The sequence below is a fragment of the Staurois parvus genome, unplaced genomic scaffold (genome assembly GCF_062004578.1).
Source record: "Staurois parvus isolate SC_StPar_1 unplaced genomic scaffold, SC_StPar_1.0 ptg000015l, whole genome shotgun sequence".
NCBI lineage: Eukaryota > Metazoa > Chordata > Amphibia > Anura > Ranidae > Staurois > Staurois parvus.
The window spans coordinates 2,815,678-2,840,541 of NW_028317811.1; the positions used below are offsets into that span (position 1 = coordinate 2,815,678).

Below are 24,864 nucleotides of genomic sequence, written 5' to 3' on the forward strand. Positions count from 1 at the left end.
GGGGGACAGAACATGAGACAATACAGTAACAATACACGAGGGGTTCGAGGGCCCTGCTCTTTCGAGCTTACAATCTAGATCTTTGATAAACGTGACTTATGAAAGGAACAGGCCGCATGTGTGAAAGGGGCCTTGGTCAAATGTACTTAAGTTATGTGTGTTGCACTGATGTTAAAGTGTTACTAAACCCACAACAGTGAAATCAGTCTGTATATGCAGTAAAGCATGCTTGTTATACTCACTGTGGAACCTAAGGGGTTTATCCTCTGCATTATGTAAAAAGGTTGTTTGATCCAGACTTCTCTATCCCTCCTCTTGTTCAAGTGTCCATGCTGATAAGACAGATTGAACCCATAGCCCTTCTGCACATGCTCAGTTTAGTGTGTACTGCTAGAGAGGTTTTATTCTCTCTTGGGAGAATGCATGTGATCAGCACAAGGCCAATCAGCGCTGTCCAGACAGAGGTCAGGGGTTCTGCATCCTCCTAGAGCAGAATGAAAACTCCTCCTACAAGCTTTAACCAGTGCTCTGCTGGACACTGATAGAAGTCACAAGGCTGCTATATACTGCTGATGAGAAAAGGTATTTAGCAGTTTATATTTACTAAAATAATTGCATTTCCATGTACTGTGTACTGTGGGAGACTAGATATAGTGAATGCATTTATGGTAAAAACACAAATAAAATGCAAATGCATCTAAGCGCTACTAAAAAAAGCTATTACCAGCGTTTTCTATCCGTTTTTTGAGTTTAAAAAAAAAAAAAAAGCTGGTGTGCATGTAGCTGCATCGTTTCATTGTGTTCTTGATCTACCAGAGCAAAGGAGGTCAATTATACAGTGAAGGAAATAGGTATTTGATCCCCTGCTGATTTTAAATGTTTGCCCACTCACAAAGAAATGATCAGTCTAAAAATTGAATGGTAGGTGTATTGTAACACTTAGCAGGATTTCAGCAGGATTTCTGGCTACCTGGTATCTTTCATACAGGTAACAAGCTGAGATTAGAAGCAGTCTTTTAAAGGGAGTGCTGCTAATCTCATGTTGTTACCTGTATAAAAGACACCTGTCCACAGGAGCAATCAAACAATCAGATTCCAAACTCTCCACCATGGAAAAGACCAAAGAGCTGTCCAAGGATGTCAGGGACAAGATCGTAGACCTACAGAAGGCTGGACTGGGCTACAAAACCATCGCCAAGCAGCTTGGTGAGAAGGTGACAACAGTTGGTGCAATCATTCGCAAATGGAAGAAACACAAAACAACTGTTAGTCTCCCTAGGTCTGGTGCACCATTCAAGATCTCACCTCGTGGAGTGTCAATGATCATGAGAACAGTGAGGAATCATCCCAGAACTACACGTGAGGATCTTGTCAATGATCTCCAGGCAGCTGGGACCACAGTCACCAAGAAAACAATTGGTACCACACTACGCCGACAAGGATAGAAATCCTGCAGTGCCCGCAAGGTCCCTCTGCTCAAGAAAGCACATGTCCAGGCCTGTCTGAAGTTTGCCACTGAACATCTGAATGATGCAGAGGAGGACTGGTTGAAAGTGTTGTGGTCAGATGAGACCAAAATAGAGGAGGAATGCTGCCTATGACCCCAAGAGCACCATCCCAACTGTCAAACATGGCAGTGGAAACATTCTGCTTTGGGGGTGTTTTTCTGCTAAGGGGACAGGACAACTGCGCCGCATCAAAGGGACGATGGAAGGGGCAAAGTACCGTCAAATTTTGGGTGAGAACCCTCTTCCCTCAGCCAGGGCATTGAAAATGGGTCGCGGATGGGTGTTCCAGCATGACAATGACCCAAAACACACAACCAAGGCAACAAAGGAGTGGCTCAAGAAGAAGCACAGTAAGGTCCTTGGAGTGGTCTAGCCAGTCTCCAGACCTTAATCCAATTGAAAATCTGTGGAGGGAGCTAAAAGTTAGAGTTGCCAAATGTCAGCCACCAAAGCTTAATGACTTGGAGAGGATGTGCCAAGAGGAGTGGGGCAAAATTCCTCCTGAGATGTGTGCAAACCTGGTGACCAACTATGTCTGACCTCTGTGATTGGCAACAAGGGACTTGCCATCAAGTACTAAGTCATGTTTTGTGAAGGGGATCAAATACTTATTTCCCTCATGAACATGCAAATCAGTGCATAGCTTGTTAGACATGCATTTCTTTTTATTTTTTTTTGCTATTCTATCTCTGTGTTACAATACACCTACCATTTGATTTTTAGACTGATCATTTCTTTGTGAGCGGGTAAACATTCAAAATCAGCAGGGGATCAAATACTTATTTCCTTCACTGTATCTGGTGAGTGGTTTTTTTTAATTAACCCCTTCACGCCTAAGGGTAAAACAAATCTAAATGCCTAAGTACAATTCTGCAACGTTGACATGTGATAGTAAAACCGTATATATCATCACAACTACTTTGTACATCCAGGTGGATTATACCTTGATTTTTTTCAGGACAAATTGGGCTTTCATTTGGTGGTAAATGGTAATGGATAGCTCCTGATTTTTATTTTTATTATCAAAGGAAAACTGGCCCAAAATAGTAAAAAAAAAATATTTTTTTTTATTTAGCTGTGTGTTTCTTGTTACAACCATAACCTACCACCAAAGAACAACCCAAAATACATTCTCCAGCTCTTGACGATCGTAGCGATACCATATATGTGTATGTTATTTGTTGTTTGTACCTATAGTACAGCCCAGAAACAATAGTGCGCATTTTCTTTTTGTCTTTTTTTTTTTTACCTAAAACACACTGACACTGACATTAACATTAACTGACACTGATACCAATTTTTTTTAAATCCTGACCTTTGACCTTTGACCCTGACCCAAACACTAACCCTGGCACTGAACTAGATCAAACCTTGATCTAGGTATTTTTCTTTATTTTTTTCTTTTATTTTTTTAATATTTATCTTTTTTTTTTTACCAACATTTTTTTTTTCTCTCTATGCCAGAAGTTAGAGAGATACCATGTATCTCTCTTCTCCATTCATAGAGAGAAAAAGCAAGGGGCCGGGCTTTACAGTGACTGATCACCGTGATAGCCAATCAGAGGCTATCACAGCGATCATGTGACCTGGAATCAGGATGTCCCTCCTGCAGCGTCCCCAGCAATGTCCTCCAGCCGATGTCGGCATCTGTCTTCCGGGTTCTGTTCCCTGCGATGTCAGGACGTACGGGGAAGGAACTGGTGGGAAATTTGAACATTTTAAAAGTGACATTCACTGAATTCACTAAAATCACATAGTAAAACATTACTGTATCAAAGCATTTCACATACATTTTGTCCTGAGTGCTTTGTCCTGTGCCCTGCCTACATTTTTACTGTTCTTTCTGCCTGTAAACTGAGAAATGTCCATGGCGTCCAAAAAGCGTCCCTTTAGGTCAAAAGCGGTTTTAGATCAGCTAGAGAACAGCGATAGTAAATTAGAACTACTTGCAGAATTGAGTGATAATGATTCGTGAGGAAATTCGTCATCAGACACTGAAAACGATTTTGCGACTTTGCTCAGTGATGTGCAAAATTGGCGCTATATTTCAAATTTCAGTGTTATTGGTTTGATTATAATATTGAATTAAATTTATTATTATATTATTTTTTTTGATTATTTTTTCAATTATAATTTATGATTTTGTGTTTCAAATTTTAACATACCCGGGATGTTTACTAGACTCTTGTTCGGACAGATTTCAGTGCGTTATTCCTAAAAATTACAGGCCTACAATAAAAAAAATACGTATTTCCATGTAAAAATGTACCGCTTTGAGCACAGAAATATGGACATAATCAGACCGCTAGGGAGGCTACAAGTCTGATTTGCATTTATTCACAGAGTATCACGCATCATTTTTTTTTGTCTAATGTGTTTTTATGAATTTTTTTTCGGTTATACAGCCCTGTTCAAACACCATTAATATGAGGGTATTGCACAGTGTATTTAGGTTCTGATTTTACAATTAATAGTTTTAGTTGGAATGCTATATTTTTTTTTTTGGTGGCGCGTGGTGTCTTTTACTGTTTTCTTAATTGTTACATTATATCTAAGGCTACTTTCACACTGATCCGGCACAAAAACACAGCAAAAAAGCATAGGTGTTTTCATCGTGCTTTCTGAGTGTTTTTAACCTCTTGCTGACCGCAGATAACCGAATGACGGCTACACTGCGGCCGGCCAGTTCTGGGAGGACGTCATATGATGATCAGTGCCCAGCAGTGCCACCCACCAGTGCCACCCATCTGTGCCCAGCAGTGCCGCCCATCTGTGCCCAGCAGTGCCACCCACCTGTGCCCATCAGTGACACCTACCTGTGCCCAGCAGTGCCACCCACCAGTGCCCATCAGCGCTGCCCAGCAGTGCCTCCAGTCACTACCGAGCGGTGCCACCCATCAGTGAAGCCTATCAGTGCCCATCAGTGCTGCCTATCAGTGCCCATCAGTGCTGCATATTAGTGCCAGCTCATCAGTGCCACCTATCAGTACCACCTCATCAGTGCTGTCTATCAGTGCAGCCTCATCAACACACATCGGTGAAGGAGAAAAATTACACACTAAAATTACACACTAAAGCTCTGAAAGGGACCCATTGCTACTTAAAGCGGAGTTCCACCCATTTTTAGTAATTTACCTTATTAGATAGTCCCTGTGAAAAGAAGCACAAGTTGGAATTTTTTTCTTTTAATACATACATTTTTATCCTCTGTAAGCCTGCAGTTCCAGTCCCCACTGCCTAGGCGATGACGTAGAAAGGCGATTTGCAAGGTCTCCTGGGATGTAGTTTCCTGTATCCCAGGAGTCCTTTGGTTTCCTGTGCATGTGGGACTTGGAAACCGGAAATTACGCAAATGGGCGGTGTGTTGCGCCATTTTACCGGAGTCCATGCTTATAGGAGGAAGTGTCTTCAGTATCCTGCTGTGCTCTATGCTTGAGTACATATATATATTGAAAATTTTGTGCGTACAAATAATATAAATATATTTAGAGAGAGTAACAATTTAAAGAGATATATATTGCCTTGCTCGAAGTACAGTGCTGTACAGGTTGCCTGACGGGGGCGGGAACTTCATCCGTCTCCACCATTGCTATGGTAACCTGTACTGCACGTCGCGCCGAGCAGTGTCTGTACTGCGCATGTGCGAGAACGAGTGTTGCATGCTGGGATAGCCAGCGGCACGAATCCAGGAAATAAAGACCTGCGGGCTTCAGATGCCCACAGCCATCATGGCGCCAGCCTGCTTCACAGATCCTGGTAAATATTAATATTACAAGGATTTTAATATTTAATTATTCCAATTGTTAATGATATTTGTAATGTCATCGTGGATCTGCTTTTAAAAAAATTGTCTTAGGGGGGCTGGAACTCCGCTTTAACGGCCCAATGTGCAAGAGGTCTGATAGGAGTGTTTTGCCCAGAATATTTGGGTTTCATTAAATCAGTACAGTCATTTTACGTTTCTTAGTTTTGGGTAGAACATTATTTTTTTATGGAGCGCTGAGTTTTTATCATTTCTTTTCCAACCTCAATATATGGCCAATAAATTCAAAAGATCAGGAATGTCACAGATGGCTGTCCTATAAAGTAAATAAACTTACTGAACAAACAGGCATTTCATGTGACATTTCACCCTTTTCCTGCTGAAGAAAAACAACCATCAACTCATGACACAAAGTGTTTTTCTGCATTGTATAAACTGCTGAAAAGAATGTGCTGCACCAAAGGTGACTATGTGGAGTGTTTTTTTTTGCTAACATGTTCCTCTGGTATAATGTACGGGAGTCAATTCAAAAACAATAGTGACTATCACTATAACAAACAGTAAGGGCCTATTTGCGTCACTTTAACTGACAATTGTGCGGTCATGCAATGTTGTACATAAATTAATTTATGTCCTTTTGTTCCCACAAATAGAGCTTTCTTGGTGGGGGTATTTGATCGCCTCTGCGTTTATTTTTTGCCCTAGAAACAAAAAAAGACCGACAATTTTGAAAATAAAAAACTATATTTTTTATTTTTTGCTATAAAACATATCCAGTAAAAAAATGTAAAGAATCAAATTTCGTCATAAATTTAGGCCAAAATGTATTCTGCTACATGTCTTTGCTAAAAAGAAATCCAATACATGTACATTAATTGGTTTACATGAAAGTTATAACATCTACAAATGGTGGTATATATACTGGGATTTTTATTTATACTAGTAATGGCGGCGATCAGCGACTTATAGTGGGACTGCGGTGGGCATTCTGACACTGGGAGGAAACTGACTTGGTGTCACTGACATCCCCAGTGACACCAATACAGTGATTAGTGCTAATAAAAAGCACCGACACTGTACTAATGACAGGAAGGGGTTAACTATTGGGTGATCAAAGGGTTAACTGTGTGCTGTGTGTGTTTTACTAAGTGTGCTGTTTTACTAGGGAGGCATGCTGTTTTGTATCTCTGCTATGCAGAGAGATACAAACCAGCATGTCCATGCTGACAAGGGAGAGACCTGTGTTGTTTATACACAGGACTCTCCCCTGTAAGCTTTACACAGTGATCGCCAGCTGGGACCCGATGTTTGATATCCTTAGTTACAAATAGTGGCGGTGCGTGCATGCCCCCTACCCAGAAATGCAAATCACGTATATATACGTGATTTTGTGCAGCCCTGCTGCCCTGTAGCAGTACTTCTGCTATAGGGCAGCAAGCAGTGAAGCAGAATTATAGAGGACAATTACGCCACTTTACAAATAGGCCTCTTCTAATTGTAGCATCCTAGATTAGCTAGGAGAGCTAGACCCTAATGGTTACACAGCTCAGGTGAATAGCCAGAGGGGTCAACTTGTGGTCAGGGCTGAGTGGCTCTGCAGGACTTCCCCTCTGGAATTTCCCCCTGAGACTTTTGCAGAAAGGCTTTGGAGGCAGCGGGTAGATCTGAGGAGTGGCTGACTGCACTCTTGAGGGACCTCAGCCAATCCCCAAAAGAAGGCTTGGTCAGGGGCTGAGACTCCCTTAAAAGTGTTGAAGCCTGTTCAGTATCAGGGAGTGTGGACTGGAGAGTGGGGAGGAAGATGTGGGGCTAAAAGGAAGGAGGCTGCCAGGAGGCCTAGTGTGACGGGGCCTGGCTACGAAGCTGGAAAGGAGGAAAGCTTGGAACTCACTGGCCCCCTGAAAGAGGACCATCTATATGGCAGGGAAGGAGCAGCCCAGCTGATAGACCTGATAGCAGCAGCCAACACACGAGCAGACTGGAGAGGATCCGAATGAGTGCACCTGCACCCCTTGGGCAGATGGAGCACTGTGGTGGAAAACCAGATTAACCTCTTACTAGTGACTACTCACCTAGTTAAAGGGACAGGAGCCAGATCCCCTGTTCAGGAAAACCTCCAGCTTGCTGGGAGAAGAGGAGAATTTCATCTAGGTTGTGGGGTGGTACATTCTGGAGACACTGGCTAGCTCTCCAATAGAGACTGTGCTGCAGAGAAGCTTGTGAATTAGGGGCGGACTGACCATTTAGGCACTCAAGCACTGCCTGAGGGCCCGGGGTCAGTAGGGGGCCCCATGAGATGCCCCTTTCATAGGCTTTTTTAGGGTTGGTTTGAGTGTGGGTGAGGACACAGGGGCCCTATGATTTCCTATTTCCCAGGGGCCCCATGAGTTGTCAGTCCACCCGTTGTGAATAGTTCAAGGAAGTTTGTCCTCAGTTACCTTGGGCATCGTATACCCCCCTTACCCTATCCCAGTTCTAAATCCCCTCAATAAACAACAAAACAAAAGCTCAAGGACTGATTTTTGACAAGAATTTTTAAGTTCATGTATTCTATGCATGAAGGTAAAAAACCTTCTGTATGCAGCTCCTACCCCATCCTTACCTAAGCTCCCTCCAATCCAGCGATGTTCTCAACAGCCTCTGCTGTCTCGGGACTCTTGCTCCTCATTGGCTAAGACGGTTGAGGGAACCCATTGGCTCCCACTGCTGTCAATCACAGCCAGTTAGCCAATGAGGAGAGAGCGGGGGGCAGGGCTGAGCCGTATGTGTCTATGAATGCATAGGGAAGTAGCTCAGGGATGAGAAATAGCGGTGCCCCTACGGCAAGTGGCTTTCCCTGTGGGAGGAGCCAGGAGTGCCAGCAGGGACCCAAAAAGAGGATCATCACTTCACAGAGCAGGTAAGTACAGACCAGGGTTTCTCAACCAGGGTTCCTCCAGAGGTTGTAAGGGGTTCTTTGAGCAATGAGCAATTTCGGCCTCTCTGATAATTCCCCACTGACACCATTAATCTTTTTATCTGTCTATAAGGGGGTAATTCTTCCCAAAGACCACAAGTGTAAGGAACATTCTTCTCACTATCACATTAATGTATCATGTATAATGTAGTTATAGTAATTTTTAGCAGGGGTTCCCTGAGATGGGAAAGTTATTTCAAGGGTTCTTCTGTGTTGAAAAGGTTGAGAAAGGCTGTTCTGGACACTATTGGGCAGAGGCTCAGATCTGCATATTCATGGAAGTCTGACCAATCCCCGGCAGGAGGTGTGGCAGTGTGAGAAGACAGGCCTATAAATATGAAAGTGCCAGCCAGTACGGGGGTCTAAAGTCGGGTGGAAGATGGAGTGCTGAAGTGTGCTTCAGTAGCCTGGGAGGAGACCCCAAAGAAGGGGGGGGGGTTCTACCTCCAGGATGGAGGTTGGAAGAATGGGAGAAGGAGTTTGACAGAGGGAGCTCCACTGCCCTGCAGTCCACTAAGGAAGGACAGCCTGCAAGCTGGGAAAGAAACTAGATCAGTGAATGGACAGTGCGAACACCTCTACACCCCCGGGGCCTACAAAAGAGGGGGCTGCTAGGTGTTCTACTTAACTAGTTCTCACTGGGACAATGCTGCAAGTCTGTTCCGGAATCCCTTGCTTCGGGCTACTCTTCAAAGACAGCCAGGTCAAGAGACTGATGCCACTCCGGAGGGAGTAGAAAGTCCAGGATCCCACATTTTTGTACAGAATTTAGGAAGTCTGAATTGAGGAGGTCAGCCTCTCTTGTATTTCCAACCCAGGCCCCGCTGAAGGTGGAACAGATTGTGCCAAGGGACAGGAGAAGCACATTTGCCTGAGGATATTGACTGCAGAACTTACGGCCAGAGGTGTAACCTCGGTATATCAACCAGAGCATCCAGTCAGGAACAGAGATGCCAGAACGGCCAGCTAAGGTTAAGGAAGCACTCCACTGGAACTGCAAGATCTGGGCTTGAACTTCTGATAAGCGTGAGGCCGGAACACACCGTGACAACTGGAGCTGATATATTAGATAGCCAGGACAAGCACTTGGCAGGACTGTAGAGCCAAACTGGAGCCGGAAGCGTAGTCAGAGTAATAGCCAGAGTCAGCAACGAGCAGGTGATGAGGTACCAGAACATCAGACAGGGACGAGGTCAGGAGGAAGCCAGGATCAGAAACCGATGAGCAGAAGCATATACAGAATCCAAGAGCAGGTCGATGGCAAGCCGGGTCAGTAACGGATACAGATAAGATACAGCAGGAAACAGGGAATAAGCTGAAGACCAGTCAGCACTGGCAAAGAGTAAAAGCCTCCTTTAAATAGTCCGTCTGGCACCAGAAACTGTGGGCACGCTCCCGCGTGCGTGCACCCATTCTTGCGCGCATGCACAAGCCTACGCTCATTTTTATTAGCAATGTGCCCGTGCTCGTTTCTATGCGTGATGTTGCATGCATGCACATTTCTATGCACCAGTCTCCATACAGGAATTCCCTTACATCTGTCCTCAGAGCAGTGGCGTCCCGAGGCAGGTGCGGGGGGTGCACGCCGCACCAGGTGACACCTACCGCATGGGGTGACACTGGTCTCGCTCTACAAAAAGGAAAGTTGTAAAGCAAGCCGACAATCCGATCGGATCGATCCTGCGGGGATCGTCAGCTTTCTTTACAACTTACCTTTTCATGGAGCGGGTCCGGTGTCACCCCGTATAGGTTGCATGACGACTATCCACGCAGGATTGATCGGATATGGGGATCATAATGGATCAGAGTCCTATCCATTATGCTCAATCCGCAGATCCGATTAATTCTGCGCCGGAGGTAGTGTCAGCAAGTGTTATCGCACCGGGTGACACCAACCCTAGGGACGACCCTCTCTCAGAGTTTTCATTTCATGTCAAGTTGGGCATCCCATATACCCCTAGACCCTATCCAAGCTGTTTCCCCTAAATAAAACAACAAAAACAAGCCCATGGATTGGTTACTGACTCTGCATAGAACCAATCCAGGGAAAAGGAGGACCCAATAGCAAGCGGCTCCTATGGGGGTGAGCACTACAATGACATCACTAGTGGACTTTTGTTTTTCTAAAAGGAGCCTAACACCCACTTACCACTTTCCCTACACCAGACCACAGTGGCTACAGAGCCATCTAGGGGCAAGCGAGTGAACGGCACCTGCTAACACGTTTATAGCGGTGTCAGATTGGTGTGACCGGCATTGGATGGTACATGTTCTGGAAATGGGCTGCCAAAGGTCACACAGCTGAAGAAAGATCTGGAAGCATGCGCTGGAATTTCCACCCACGTGTCACATACAGCTCATTGAACCCTGTGGGCAGTAGGTAGAGCTCATGGCCATAGGTATAAATGAAGAACTCTCCGTCTAATGAATGATATGCAGACAATACCGCGTGACTCCAAGTCCACACTGGTGACCCCTCAGAACGGTGAACTGGCTGTGACACCTGCTAAGTGACGTCACCCGTCACCTTCCCTCCCGGTCCGCTCTGCAGCGATGCGGGTGAAGGAGAGAAGGGGCGGGGTGTGTAGTCAGCACTAGTGGGCGGGGACGGTGACGCCAGCAGGCTGTGGGGCCCGCCTCCTCTAGCCCTGGAACACGGCTCTCGGCTCTTCCAGTGGCGAGTCGGCTGCTGGCAGTGAGGCGCTGGAGGTGGTGGAGGAGGAAGAGGAGAGCCTGCAACACCTTTCATTCATTCCCAGGCCGCCCGGTACTCTCACCTCCACAACCGCCTTCATCTACATCCTCGTCTGCTGGATAGAAGGTGAGAGGTCACCGGCTCCCTCCGGACTGTGTGTTCACGTCTGGGCACCGGCGTGTCTCCGCTATGGCAGCTCCTGTGCCCGTGTACAGGATTGGGGGAGCATGGGTTGGTGGGGGAGGTGACAGCGCCTGCTTAGAGCGTCATTCTCAGCTTCTGCCTGAACTGCACATAATGTTCACAGGTTCTAATGGGAGAAGATCGAGTCACTGGGAGCAGGGACACCTTCCAGCAGTGGCAGCAGCTTCATACATGGGTGCTCTGAGCTGATCTGTGGGTGCTATGGGTTGTAGCAGCTGATCTTTGGGTTGTAGTAGCTGATCTGTGGGTTGTAGTAGCTGATCTGTGGGTTGTAGTAGCTGATCTGTGGGTTGTAGTAGCTGATCTGTGGGTGCTATGGGTTGTAGTAGCTGATCTATGGGGGCTGTGGGTGCTCAGAGCTGATCTGTGGGTTGTAGTAGCTGATCTGTGGGTGTTGTGGGTTGTAGTAGCTGATCTGTGGGTGTTGTGTGTTGTAGTAGCTGATCTGTGGGTGTTGTGTGTTGTAGTAGCTGATCTGTGGGTGCTGTGGGTTGTAGTAGCTGATCTGTGGGTGCTGTGGGTTGTAGTAGCTGATCTGTGGGTGCTGTGGGTTGTAGTAGCTGATCTGTGGGTGCTGTGGGTTGTAGTAGCTGATCTGTGGGGGCTCAGAGCTGATCTGTGGGTGTTATGGGTTGTAGTAGCTGATCTGTGGGGGCTGTGGGTTCTCGTAGCTGATCTATGGGGGCTGTGGGTTCTCGTAGCTGATCTATGGGGGCTGTGGGTTCTCGTAGCTGATCTATGGGGGCTGTGGGTTCTCGTAGCTGATCTATGGGGGCTGTGGGTTCTCGTAGCTGATCTATGGGGGCTGTGGGTTCTCGTATCTGATCTATGGGAGCTGCGGGTTCTTGCAGCTGTTCTGCGGGTTCTGGTAGCTGATCTATGGGTGCTGCAGGAGCTAATAACTGATCTATGGGGGCTGAGGGTTCTGGTAGCTGATCTAAGGAAGCTGCGGGTTCTTGTAGCTGATCTATGGGTGCCGGGTTCTGGTAGCTGATCTACGGGGGCCTGCGGGGTCTGGTAGCTGATCTGCGGGGTCTGGTAGCTGATCTGCGGGGTCTGGTAGCTGATCTGCGGGGGCCTGCGGGGTCTGGTAGCTGATCTGCGGGGTCTGGTAGCTGATCTACGGGGGCCTGCGGGGTCTGGTAGCTGATCTGCAGGGTCTGGTAGCTGATCTACGGGGGCCCGCGGGGTCTGGTAGCTGATCTACGGGTGCCTGCTGGTTCTGGTAGCTGATCTACGGGTGCCTGCTGGTTCTGGTAGCTGATCTACGGGTGCCTGCTGGTTCTGGTAGCTGATCTACGGGTGCCTGCTGGTTCTGGTAGCTGATCTACGGGGGCCCGCGGGGTCTGGTAGCCGATCTACGGGGGCCCGCGGGGTCTGGTAGCCGATCTACGGGGGCCCGCGGGGTCTGGTAGCCGATCTACGGGGGCCCGCGGGGTCTGGTAGCCGATCTACGGGGGCCCGCGGGGTCTGGAAGCCGATCTACGGGAGCCCGCGGGGTCTGGTAGCCGATCTACGGGAGCCCGCGGGGTCTGGTAGCCGATCTACGGGAGCCCACGGGGGCCCGCGGGTTCGGGTAGCCGATCTACGGGGGCCCGCGGGTTCGGGTAGCCGATCTACGGGGGCCCGCGGGTTCGGGTAGCCGATCTACGGGGGCCCGCGGGTTCGGGTAGCCGATCTACGGGGGCCCGCGGGTTCGGGTAGCCGATCTATGGGTGCTGTGGGTTCCGGTAGCTGATCTATGGGTTCTAGTAGCTGATTTGTGGGTGCTGATCTATAGGTGCTGTGGGTTCTAGTAGCGGATCTATGGTTGTTACTGGTTGTTGCAGCTGATCTATGATTGCTATGGGTGGTGGCAGCTGATCTTTGGGTGCCGTGGGTGGTAGTAGCTGAGGTTGTAGTAGCTGTGCTGTAGGTTTTAGTAGCTGATCGGTGGGTGCTATAGTCTCTATATCTGGGTAATATGTTTGTAAATAAAGGCTGGTACTTGTCTTTGCGTACATAGAGTAGCGAAAGTTACTAACATATTTATTTACTGCTTGAAAGTATTTGTCCCTACTGATGTCTAATTTTTATAGACAACATTAAAGTGTACCTAAAGGCAAGGCTTTCACTTGCACTTTCCATTGAGTGTGGAAGAGTTAATACCCCAATCAGGTTTTTTTGCCATGTGTCTCATTAGGGAGATTTCCCTTCACTTCCTGCCCTCTAGAGAAAACAGGAAGTACATGGAAATCTCTGTGTCTGTGTGCGCAGCTCACTGTACAAATTTGTCAATGCTGAATTTTGACTGAACTCCCATGGTGATCCAGACCTCGTAGTTGGCCAGGCGTGGAGATCCGGGACACGGCATCCCTGGAGCCGAGGTGGTTATTGTTCCAGTTAACATTGATACCCACTACAGATCGCAGCTACAGTGTGTTATGAACGTGGTGCAGGAAATGCGCACAAATTGTTGGTTTCCCGCACTGCCATCTGGTGTGAACCAAACCTTGGCCTCATCTAACTCAACAGCCTATTCACCTGTCTGAATGAACCCTTAAAGTAGTTGTAAACCTTTACATGTACCCGGTGAAGTGACTGGCCTCAGGTGATACACAGAGCTGAAACAAATCCTCCAACATAAGTTGTACCTGTTTATCTATAGTTTTCTCTCCCCTACATCCATTCAAAGTGCAGAATTTACACCGAATCTCTCTGCTCTGAAAATCAGGGGGCAGAGATTTGAAGTTACATCAGTGAGGACAGCTCTGAGAGCTGATTGGAGGGAAGGGACACCCTCTCCCTTCACACAACACACAGAAGCAGAGTTGAAGCTGTCAATTACAAGCGGTGCCCTCCTCTGTCACCATTTTTCTCTTGGTGTCAGGAAAACCCATCCAAAATGACTCTTGCTGATAGCAGAGAAAGGAGGCAGTGGACAGAAATGACAATTAGTGTTTTGGATTAGGAGAATTACACACTAGAGGGATATGCTTTGTTCATATTTCCAGTCTGATGTATACAACCACTTTAATAGAATAGGGATTTAACCCCTCACTGTGCTATTGTAAACACGGAAAACCAATGTTGGCTTTAGATATACTGTTAGTAATTGTACAATGCTGTGACCTCTGTCAGCGATATTCTCATTACATAATGAGTGTGGCCATTATAATTGTACAGGATTTGTCTGTAAAGTGTGTGATTCTTGTGTGTTTGTCTCCTTATTTGAATACTAACAGAATGATAATACCCGATTCCAAGGATTGGCAGGCATCCCATTGTATTGAAGACTTTGCTACTACACTCTCCCAGCTTAAAGGGTATAAAGATGAGCTGCCACCAGGTGATAGAATGTTCTGGGACTTGTAGTCCTACAGCAGCTGTGGAGACACATGTCACCTATGACAGCTGTCAGTATCGTAGGCGTCATGTGACAGCTGACCCAGGAACAAAGTGTCCCTGAAAAACAATCACGTTGGCAGGCAGTGAGTGGGGAATTCTTAGAATAAAGGACAAAGTCCTGCTCCTCCCTTGTGATTCTGTACAGCCACCCTCTCCATTGAGGTGCAGCGTGTGCTGTGACAAGGTAATTACAGATCTGACAACCTTCCATTGGCATGTTATTTTGTTGTAACATCGGACTTTTCATCCATCATCAGGCTTCCCGGTTGCTGTCCCGGTGCTCGTCATTGTTTTGGAGCAATTTGTGCATGTGACTAATGTGCGGCTGTGCATTTCGTCTAGTGACTGCCAGATTTTTGAACTAGCTGTACTGGTTGTTTGGGATAAGTATAGTATTGTTGGCACATATGCGATTATTCTCTCTGAGCAGATACAGAACGGCTCCTTTCCATCAGAGGCTCGCTACACAACCGCTGAAATTTCAAATACTCTTCGGGTCAGATTTCATGTTACTGCCGTTAGAATTTCTCTGCCAACTTCCACAGTAGCGGCCAACCTCTTGACCACATACTGTTGTTTCGGATTTCGCCTGGGAATGGGGTTGCATTCTTGTAGCAATCTTGGCTAATTCATGAGCTTCTTAGAAGAAGGATTAATACATGCTAATAGTTTTCTGCTGGTAACTCTTTACATTCTTCTTTTATTCAGATTGGTTGGAGCAGTGTGTCTGATTGTGAGCTGGATTGGGAAGCCAGTGTTTGAGTGTGCCAGAGAAAAGACACTTTGGGGTTGATTTACTAAAATTGGAGAATGCAAAATCTGGTGAAACCAATCAGTTCACAGGTTTTTTTTTTTGTCATAGCTTAAAGGATAAGTTCACCTTTCAGAACATGCTACACCCATGTTCAGGGTAACATGTTACAAATGGACCGACCCCTGTTCATTGTTATGACAGCTGGGGGGGATCTTCTCCTCCCCACTAGCTGTCACAGTTTAAAAAAAAACACAACCATGTGGGCTCCACCCGCCCTGCTGTGTCATTCATTCATGGTGTTCTGTGAATGAACTACAACTCCTGACAGCCTTTGCGGCTGTCGACTTGTAGTTCTCCACCCACCCTGCTGCGTCATTCATTCACAATGTTCTGTGAATGAATGAACTACAAGTCCTGACAGCTTTTGTGGCTGTCAGCTAGAAGTTCTCCACCTGCCCTGCCGCATCATTCATGGTGTTCTGTGAATGAATGAACTACAAGTCCCGACAGCCTTTGTGTTTTTCGGCTTGTAGTTCACCCGCTGTGTCATTCATTCATGGTGTTCTATGAATGAACTACAAGTCCTGACAGCCTTTGCGGCTGTCGGCTTGTAGTTCTCCACCTGCCCTGCCACATCATTCATTCATGGTGTTCTGTGAATGAATGAACTACAAGTCCTGACAGCTTTTGTGGCTGTCAGCTAGAAGTTCTCCACCTGCCCTGCCGCATCATTCATGGTGTTCTGTGACTGAATGAACTACAAGTCCTGACAGCCTTTGCGTTTTTCGGCTTGTAGTTCATCCGCTGTGCCGCATCATTCATTCACAGTGTTCGGGGAATGAATTAACTACAAGTCCTGACAGCCTTTACGGCTGTCGGCTTGTAGTTCTCAATGAATTACCACAAATTTTTCCTGTCCGTATATCTGCTTGCTTGTACATCACATTCAGGCAAACAGATATACTGACAGGTCTGCGGGAGACTTGCATGGCACCAACGATCTGCTAATCGCTGGTGCAATGTTTTCCAGGCTCCAGAAACAAACAATAATAAATGCACATTTTGTTCTACCTGCAAAAAAAGTGCATTATTTTCTGTAAAAAGGTGAACTTATCCTTTAATTAAACTAGCTGAAGCTAGAAGCTGATTGACTACCATGCACAGCTGCAGCAGATTTGCAGCAAAGATCATTTGTATCTGTATTGCTTTTCTTGCATATGTAATTTTGTGTCAAACAGACTTGACACAGTTTTACCATAGTAGACCCTAGTACAAAGCATGTCAGCGTGTTACAGTGCCCTGTAACCCAAGCACATTGTGGAGGTGCATTGGGGTACCATTCAAAATAAATGGCAATGCTCATAATGTGTGCTGCAATGCAGATGTAATACCACTGTTGGCTTTGATCTGCTGGCTCTGCTGCCAATCATACAGTGATGCTCTTTAGCTCCTTTATTCAGAAATGGTCTTGTATTCTTTTCACAGAACACAAGGCTTTCTGTGAATGGATAAGGTGAGGGGAAGAGAAGATAACTGTCTGGGTCTGCACCTAGTCTATTCAGAGAAAGACTTTCTGTTATGAATGGAGGAGTTGAAGAGCAAGCGACCCCCTTTCCTTTCAGTGTATGATCGGCCGAGCCAGAAGATCAAAGTTTGTATACAAATAAGATTTTTAGTATCCCCAGCAAACAGTTGGATCTAGCATATGGCAATTTTTTTTCAGTTTAAAGTACGTCATGAGAGGAATATAGGGGCTGCCATTGTTGGCCTTCTGAAAATACTTTGTGTAGTAAAGTAAGGCTATCAGACAAAGCAAGGCAGCAAAACTTCAGAACCTTTTAAAGTGAAACTTCGCTCTCTGTCAACATTAACTATTTTTAATCCTTATGCTGTTAACATTAGTAAATAGGAAAGTATATGGTATTTACTTGTGCTTTAAACTTTTTTTTTTTTTTTTTTACATTTCTTAAGTTACTTCAAGGTTTTCATACCTAGGCAAATGATGTCATACATCCCAGGAGTATTCAGAAGGGGGAGTAGGAAGGAGGGGTTCCTCAACAAGCACATCGCCTGCCTGCATGCCTGAGCTAAGCGCAGATGGATTCCAGGAAGTAAATACTACATGAATCATCTGCTCTTACTCAAGATGGCCACAGACGGAAATGCTAGGGAGTGTTTTTCAAAGTTATTTATCAGAAAAATAAAGCATGGAGACATGGATGGATGAGGGAGTTTGCACTGAATGTTAAATTAATTTAATAGCATTTTCACTTTGTGGTGCTCAGATGCAGTGTAGTTCCACTTTAAGTGTCCATAACATAGTGACCACATAGGAAAACCAGAATATTGTATTCAAATCTATGTAGCTGTGTACGGTGTGCTTTTACAGCTGTCTCTCTGACTCAAACCTGCAGTAGTTTGAATGTGATTTACATGAAGGACAATGACAGGCTTCCTCATTCAGACACCTTTGTCATACTTTGGAAGCCACATTCCCTTCTACACTTCTATAAGAGTCTGTTGCAGATTGAGGCCCACATTAAAGTGGTAGTTTAAACGTGTCCCTAGAGGTAAGCTTATAATAAGTCTTACCTGTAAGTACCATGAATATCTCCTAAACGTAAGCTGTTTAGTAGGTATTCACATGATCTCCAGCTGAGGATGTCACTGGTGCATGCGCAATACGCTCTACATTCAGGGCATTCAGTGCAAAGAGCACTGTGCCACCATACTGATTGCTGTGTGCATGGGTGGAGTGATGTCATCGCGGCCATACAAATAGCCAGAGAGCATGAACCCTGAAGGAAAACCAAACGAAGATAAGAGTCAGGAGCAGTGACAGCTCAGCGCTGGAGATCTTCGTTTGAAAGGTAAGTTTGCCATAATGTGCTATTATGTGGCGCGGATAAACACTTAATGGCACCAACCTGCAGGAGACATATTAATAAAAAATTTAGAGTTTACTATTTTGAAAAGTGAAATATCCTCCTCTCTTAGGGCTCATGTACACGGGGCACTTGGAAAACTCTTCTGAACGATGGAAACTGCTGGAAAACGTAGGTTAAAAACGTCATTTTAGCCGCGTTTGCATACCACGTTTATGCGCGTTTAGCCACGTCTGCGTTCAGAAGCGTTTTTAAAAGATAACCTCAGGAGACCCTCCCAAATGCCCAGAATGCACTGAAAAACAGTAAATAAATAACTATTTCAGATATTTTGAGAGGAATAAAGAGAGCAGAAGCAGAGAGGGCAGTATGTGTTGAAATTACCTATCTTTTCTGCTTGTATTCACTTTGGACCCCATCATGAGCATAATGCGGCACGTTCTACCATTTTTTGCTTCACGCGATACCTGCAATTGACTATGCTGGTGTACTAGGTCCATTTGAATACATGGAAAATGCTTTGCATAAATTTCTGATGGTGAAAAAAGGCTCTGGACAACATCTGAATATGGAACAGTTAAAAAAATGCTTCTAAACGCGGTTAACCGCATTTACAAGCGTTTGGTGTTTGAAACACCAGTAAAATCTACTCCTGAATGCAAGTTTGGTGCATTCAAAATAACGACTGTAAACTCAACTGCCTGTAAATGACATAGTGTACATGGACACATAGAAAAACATTAGGGAGAGTTCAGGAGCTGCTGAAAAAAACGCAGAACAGCTCCTGAATGTCAGTTTAGCAGCTTCAGTGTACATGAGCCCTGTGATTGCTAGACGTCTTAGGCGCTGAGCTTTTAGCTGAGGGGTTATTTTCATTAAGGGTCTGTTGATAAAACACATTTATTGGGGTCCAAAATGAGAGGAAAAAAAGGTAACTGATTGCAGAGAATTCTGCATTTCGACCACAGTGGGAAAAAAAACTGAAAATACAAGTACATAATAAGAGATTGCCTATGTGACATTTATACAATCACTTTGCATTGTTTACACCACAGGGGTGTGACTTTTTTTTAAAAAAACTACTTGTCCAAGGGACTAAACTGGCGGTCCAGTCTACTTGTCCCTCATGACAATCTACTTGTCCTGATATTAAAAAAAAAACAATTGCCAGGATATCAGGTTTGATGTTTTTAGGCTGAGGTGCTTTTAAAAACAAAAGGGGATTTATGCCAACTTAAACTGATAGAAAATTTCTTAGAACTCCCAAACATATTAAATTGGTGGGTTTTGCAATTTTTTTTTTTTATGTAACGCAGTGTTTGCACAGCATTTTTTCAAACGGAATTTTTTTAAAAAATACACTTTTGAATTTAATGCAAAAAAACACAATACTAAACTAAATTTTACTATCCACAGGTGACTTTTACACAGCCTTTACAGAGAAGGTCTGGTGCTAAGATTATTGGCCATGATCTGACGTTCTCAGTGATACATCATGTGTGGGTAGATTGGTGTTTGTGTGTAAGCAGGACCGACGCATGTGTTGGCCTTTAAGAGTGGGGAAGGGGGTGCTTTTAAAAAATAATTAAACTTTTTATTATTTTAACACTGTTGCTTTCATTTTTTTTCTTTTTTGATCACTTTTTTTGCTGTCACAAAGAATGTAAACATCCCTTGTGACAGCAATAAGCAGTGACAGGTGCTCTTTATCAAGTGATCTGGAGTCAATAAGACCTCAGATCGCTCCTTTGCCCTTAAATCATTGTGATCAAAAGCATTCCATTTTTAAAAATGGCGCCATTTACATAGGAGAAACCATAAATTACGTATGCTCATCACTTCCTGTTTTCTATATCATAGAGGCGAACAGAGCAGTTTTAGTCTTTGTCTGCCTTTATGATCACCCGGCGGAAACGCCAGATGGTTGATCAGGTGTCCTGGTGCGATGAGACAGCCCACGGAAGGGGAGATGTCCCAACCCGCTGCTTGCAAAGCAATCCAATGGCTAGTTAGCCACTTGAATTTCTTTTACAAGAGAGCCAACTGTCAGCTCTAAACCCTGCTGTTTGTCCACACCAGGGCTAAATGTAAAGAAATACCTCTTGCCCGGTGCCCAGAACTGCATGTCCTGGGCATTGGGCTATAGGAATTGCACATTCCTGCACCAGTTAGATTTAAAAGAGGGACTTTCTGCTCCATGTGGTGGTTTTTTTTAAATCTCCTTTTTTTACGTTTTTTTGGGGTCAACAACAAACCTACTCGCATCAACGAACCCATAGTTGATCTGCTGTGATCTGCTGATCTGAGGCTACATGTCAGGTAATGAGGTGCCATCTTCTTCTCTGATGTCATCAGGCACTGGCTGTCCCTTGATGGTTCGGGCAGCCAGTCTCCTAATGACACGCTGCAAAGTCTGTCGTCCTCAAGCCTTGGATCCACCGTCCTCCAGGCACTCTGTTGAAGCAGAGGGCTCCTGGAATATCCCAGAGGGCACTAGCAATGGGTCCACATCATTCTCACCTAGGTGGGGGGGGCTGCAGTGGGAAGTTCAATAAACAAAATAGAAAAAAGAAGGGCTTTCTTTTAATTGCATTACATTTAGAGATGTTAATTGTGCCTTAGCTGTGCCCTGAAAAATGTACCTGGAAAAACTATCAGTCCAGGTTCTGCTATGTAAATGTACCTAGCCAGTCTGCCGACAGCTTTAGAGCTGTATACAGTATCTGCAGTGGGAGATCTAAGTCACTGTTGCCTCTGACTACTGGACTCTGTAGATTTGGAGTGAGATTTTGTCACTAATGGGCTGCAAATGCAGGCTTTAGTCAAAGTGGGCATCAATGTTATTACGTAATACAGAAGTACAAATGATCCAGCACACTACTTACAAAACCTTACAGTGGGTGCAGTGGTAACAAGGCGGATGGTGCTGTCATAGTAGATGTCCAAAGAATTTAATATCGCCAGCACACTATATTCACAAATACAGACTGTACATTTATTTATCATCCACAGAAAGTGACGTTTCGAGGACACCGAGGACCTCTTCTATGAACAAAGTAACAACCACTGTTGTCTGAGAGAGGTCCCCAGCAGCCTTGAAACGTCACTCTCTGTGGGTGATGTATAAATGTCCAGTTTGTATTTGTGCAGATGGTGTGCTGGTAATAGTTCATTCTTTGGATTACAAGTTGTGAATGCAGCATTCCAGATGGAAGTGACAGCAGTTGCCACAGTGTATATGTATTCTAAGCTGGTTGTACACTCACATAAAAAAATCGTTGTGTTTGCTACTATGTAGATAGTGAAAACAGCTATTTCCAAACATCAGAAATGCTTATTATCATAGGCATACAGTAGATTTGTAATCTGTTGGTACATCTTTTTCTTGCTGTAGTAATTTTGTTGATTGGGTCTGCGAGAAAATGACCATGAGATCCGATGGACAGGGAGTTTAGCAAGAAAGAGTGATATATATATATATATATATATATATATATATATATATTTTTTTTTTTTTTTATTCATGGAGGATGGTTTGCGTGAATTTTGTCCACCACGGACCTAAAGTGGTAGAAATGGAACAGTAGTCTTCAGAACATAGTTTAATTTTTAAAATATAAATATATTTTTTAAAGAAGCAACTATTTTGGCTTAGACCTGGCTTTCTCAACCAGAGTTCCATTGAACCCTAGCCTTCCTTCAGAGGTTGCTAGGGGTTCCTTGAGCTGTAGCCAGTTGACCTCGTATTTGAGGCCTGCTTAGTTCCGGGGCCAATGCCGCTAAGCAGAGCATGACACCAGTGATCTTTTAAGCGGACTGATCAACACTGTAAGGATTGCATACTCCCCCCGACAACAATGAAAGTGGCATTTTCCCCACTGACCCCCCCTATTAAATGAATTTAGTAGGGGGTTCCCAGAGATTTGCAAATTCATTTAGGGGTTCCTCTGGGATAAAAAGGTTGAGAGAGACTGGCTTACACCATAAGCTGCTGCAAGATCATTCTTACTAAGGGCTTATGCAAAGTCTGCATTTGGGGCATACGTCCCTGTAGGCGAGTATTGCTTAGTTGTAGCTGCGTATTTCTGCCTGTTTTTGATTTTTTTACAGGCTGCTGCTAGCAGGCCGTACACACTACCTGTGACTTCTGCGCACTGAAAGATCTTTACATATACAAGCACAATTGGTTTGGCGGAACGTACCTGTTTATGCTGAGCAGACAACCTCTGGCACCAGCCTCACCTTGTGGAAACCTTTACACTCATCTGGAAAATCCAGTTTGGACCATCAACTTTGACTATGGCTAGTTTTATTTGGATCTTCCAGAAAATAAAATAATCAAGTATGAGATCACAGATCCCTTGTAGTGAATGTTAATTCTTGTGTTCTGGCAATGCTACATCTGTGCGTAGACCCGTGAGTTAGAACTCCTTTTCTGGTTGTGAGAATTGACCTTTTGCCAGTGTGGAGACCCTCTTCTGTAGAGCTTTCTTACACTGCTAACAAAGGGCTGCTTGTTTTCTTCTGTACAACCAATGTGTACTTTCCAGTGTTCAGCAGCTGTTAGCAATGTAAACTGAGAGCTCCCACCACAATGACGTAGTGTCTGTGCGGAAATTCACTTCATTTGTCCTTGTTAAATGCCACAATGGTTCATGGAAGTTGGCCTAAACATTTTCTAGTAGAAAACATGAAACAAATACGGTTTATGGTTTTGTATATGCAAAATATTTTAACCAGTACTGTAAAATGGTGGCCAGAGACTGGCAAACCTCTTCCTGAGAATACAAGGTGTGGAGATCTTTGACCCCTCTAGCAGTAGGAGCCATTGCCATTTCTGGGGAAACGTACTTGACAGACAAAAGTGGTAACTATATGTCAAAGTTGACCTCCAGGAACTAGTAGCTATAGCTAAAGTGACATGATCTTATTTCAGTTTTGGAGAACTAGCATCCTTCTTTGTGTACAAATGTATTGTTTTTGGGGTCCACAATGTTTTAATAGAAGAATGGTATCTATTGTTTACTGACAAAGGTGAATGCTCTTTCCTTTGCCACTAAGAGGTGCTGTAGATAAAAAAAGTATATGATTGCAGCACTAATGGGGATAAAACACCTTATTGGGATACTATAAATCATGGAACTTCCTTCCTATATCTTCCCAGAGGGAAGCCATACGTTGACTATTGGCTGTTCAGGTTGTTGGTTTGTTGGGGAATGGATTTGCATATTGAGAACTGGGCAGATCTCTGCAAACGCAATAAATTTGCACATACGGTATTTATATCATGGTTGTGCTATGGTATATGTTTATTTTTGCCAGAATTTGGCATGTATCAGTGTATCAGTTTGTTCAGCGATAGTCACTGTGGTTCTGTCAGCCACTGTCACTACAGCACACAGCAGATGAATCTGCCACCCACCCCACAAGTATTACTAATTTTATTTTACAGGGTAGTTGTGATATAAATCTTTTTTGCAGCAGCGACAGGGTTGCTTTAAAGAACTTCACATTTACATTTATTTGCACTAATATATAAATATATTTGCTCACATTGTAGTAAAATGGTTTGTACCTGATAAAATGTGCCCAAGTCCCAACTAGTTAGTTAGTTTGGCTGAAAAAAGACAAACGTCCATCCAGTTCAACCACTGAAAAAAAAAAAAAAAGTTATAATCCTACACCCACAGTTGATCCAGAGGAAGGCAAAAAAACCCCCAGCAAAGCATGATCCAATTTGCTCCTGAAGGGGAAAAAATTCCTTCCTGATCCCCTGAGAGGCAATCGGATATTCCCTGGATCAACTTTACCTATAAATATTAGTATCCAGTTATATTCTGTGTATCCAAGAAAGAATCCAGGCCTTTTTTTTAAAGCAATCCACTGAGCTGGCCAGAACCAACTCTTGAGGGAGTCTATTCCACATTTTCACAGCTCTTACTGTAAAGAAACCTTTCCATGTTTGGAGATTAAATTTCTTTTCCTCCAGACGTAAAGAGTGCCCCCTTGTCCTCTGTGATGACCTCAGGGTGAATAGCTCTACACCGAGTTCACTATATGAACCACTGATGTATTTATACATGTTGATCATATCCCCCCTTAATCTCCTCTTCTCAAGAGAGAATACATTCAGTTCCTCTAATCTTTCCTCATAGCTGAGCTGACCTCTTATCAGTTTGGTTGCCCTTCTCTGTACTTTCTCCAGTTCCCCAATGTTCTTTTTGTGAATTGGTGGCCAAAACTGAACTGCATATTCCAGATGAGGTCTTACTAATGATTTGTACAGGGGTAATATGATATCTCTCTCTCTGGAGTCTATACCTCTTTTAATACAAGAGAGGATTTTGCTTGCTTTAGAAACTGCAGCTTGGCATTGCATGCCAATATTAAGCTTGTGATCTACCAGAACTCCCAGATCCTTCTCCACCATTGATTCCCCCAGTTGTCCCTCCCCCCAGTATGTATGATGTATGCATATTCTTAGCCCCCAAGCGTATAACCTTACATTTATCAACATTAAACCTCATTTGCCACATAGTTGCCCAATTAAACAGTGCATTGAGGTCGGCTTGTAAATTGGAGACATCCTGTAAGGACGTTATTCCACTGCACAGCTTGGTGTCATCTGCAAATACTGAAATGGGATTGTTAGTTCTAGACCCTATATCGTTTATAAATATATTAAAAAGTAAGGGTCCCAACCCATTACATA

At 44.5% G+C, this 24,864-nt stretch overlaps 1 protein-coding gene across 1 annotated transcript in view; it reads left to right on the forward strand.

Moving 5' to 3' along the window:
• The first annotated feature begins 10,849 nt into the window (after nucleotides 1-10,849).
• Nucleotides 10,850-24,864, forward strand: part of LPIN2 (lipin 2) — a 157,934-nt gene continuing 143,919 nt past the window's right edge. Inside the window, exon 1 of the mRNA XM_089678201.1 lies at nucleotides 10,850-11,048. The gene's annotated coding sequence lies outside the window, so the exon portion shown is untranslated. The remainder of the gene's footprint in view (nucleotides 11,049-24,864) is intronic.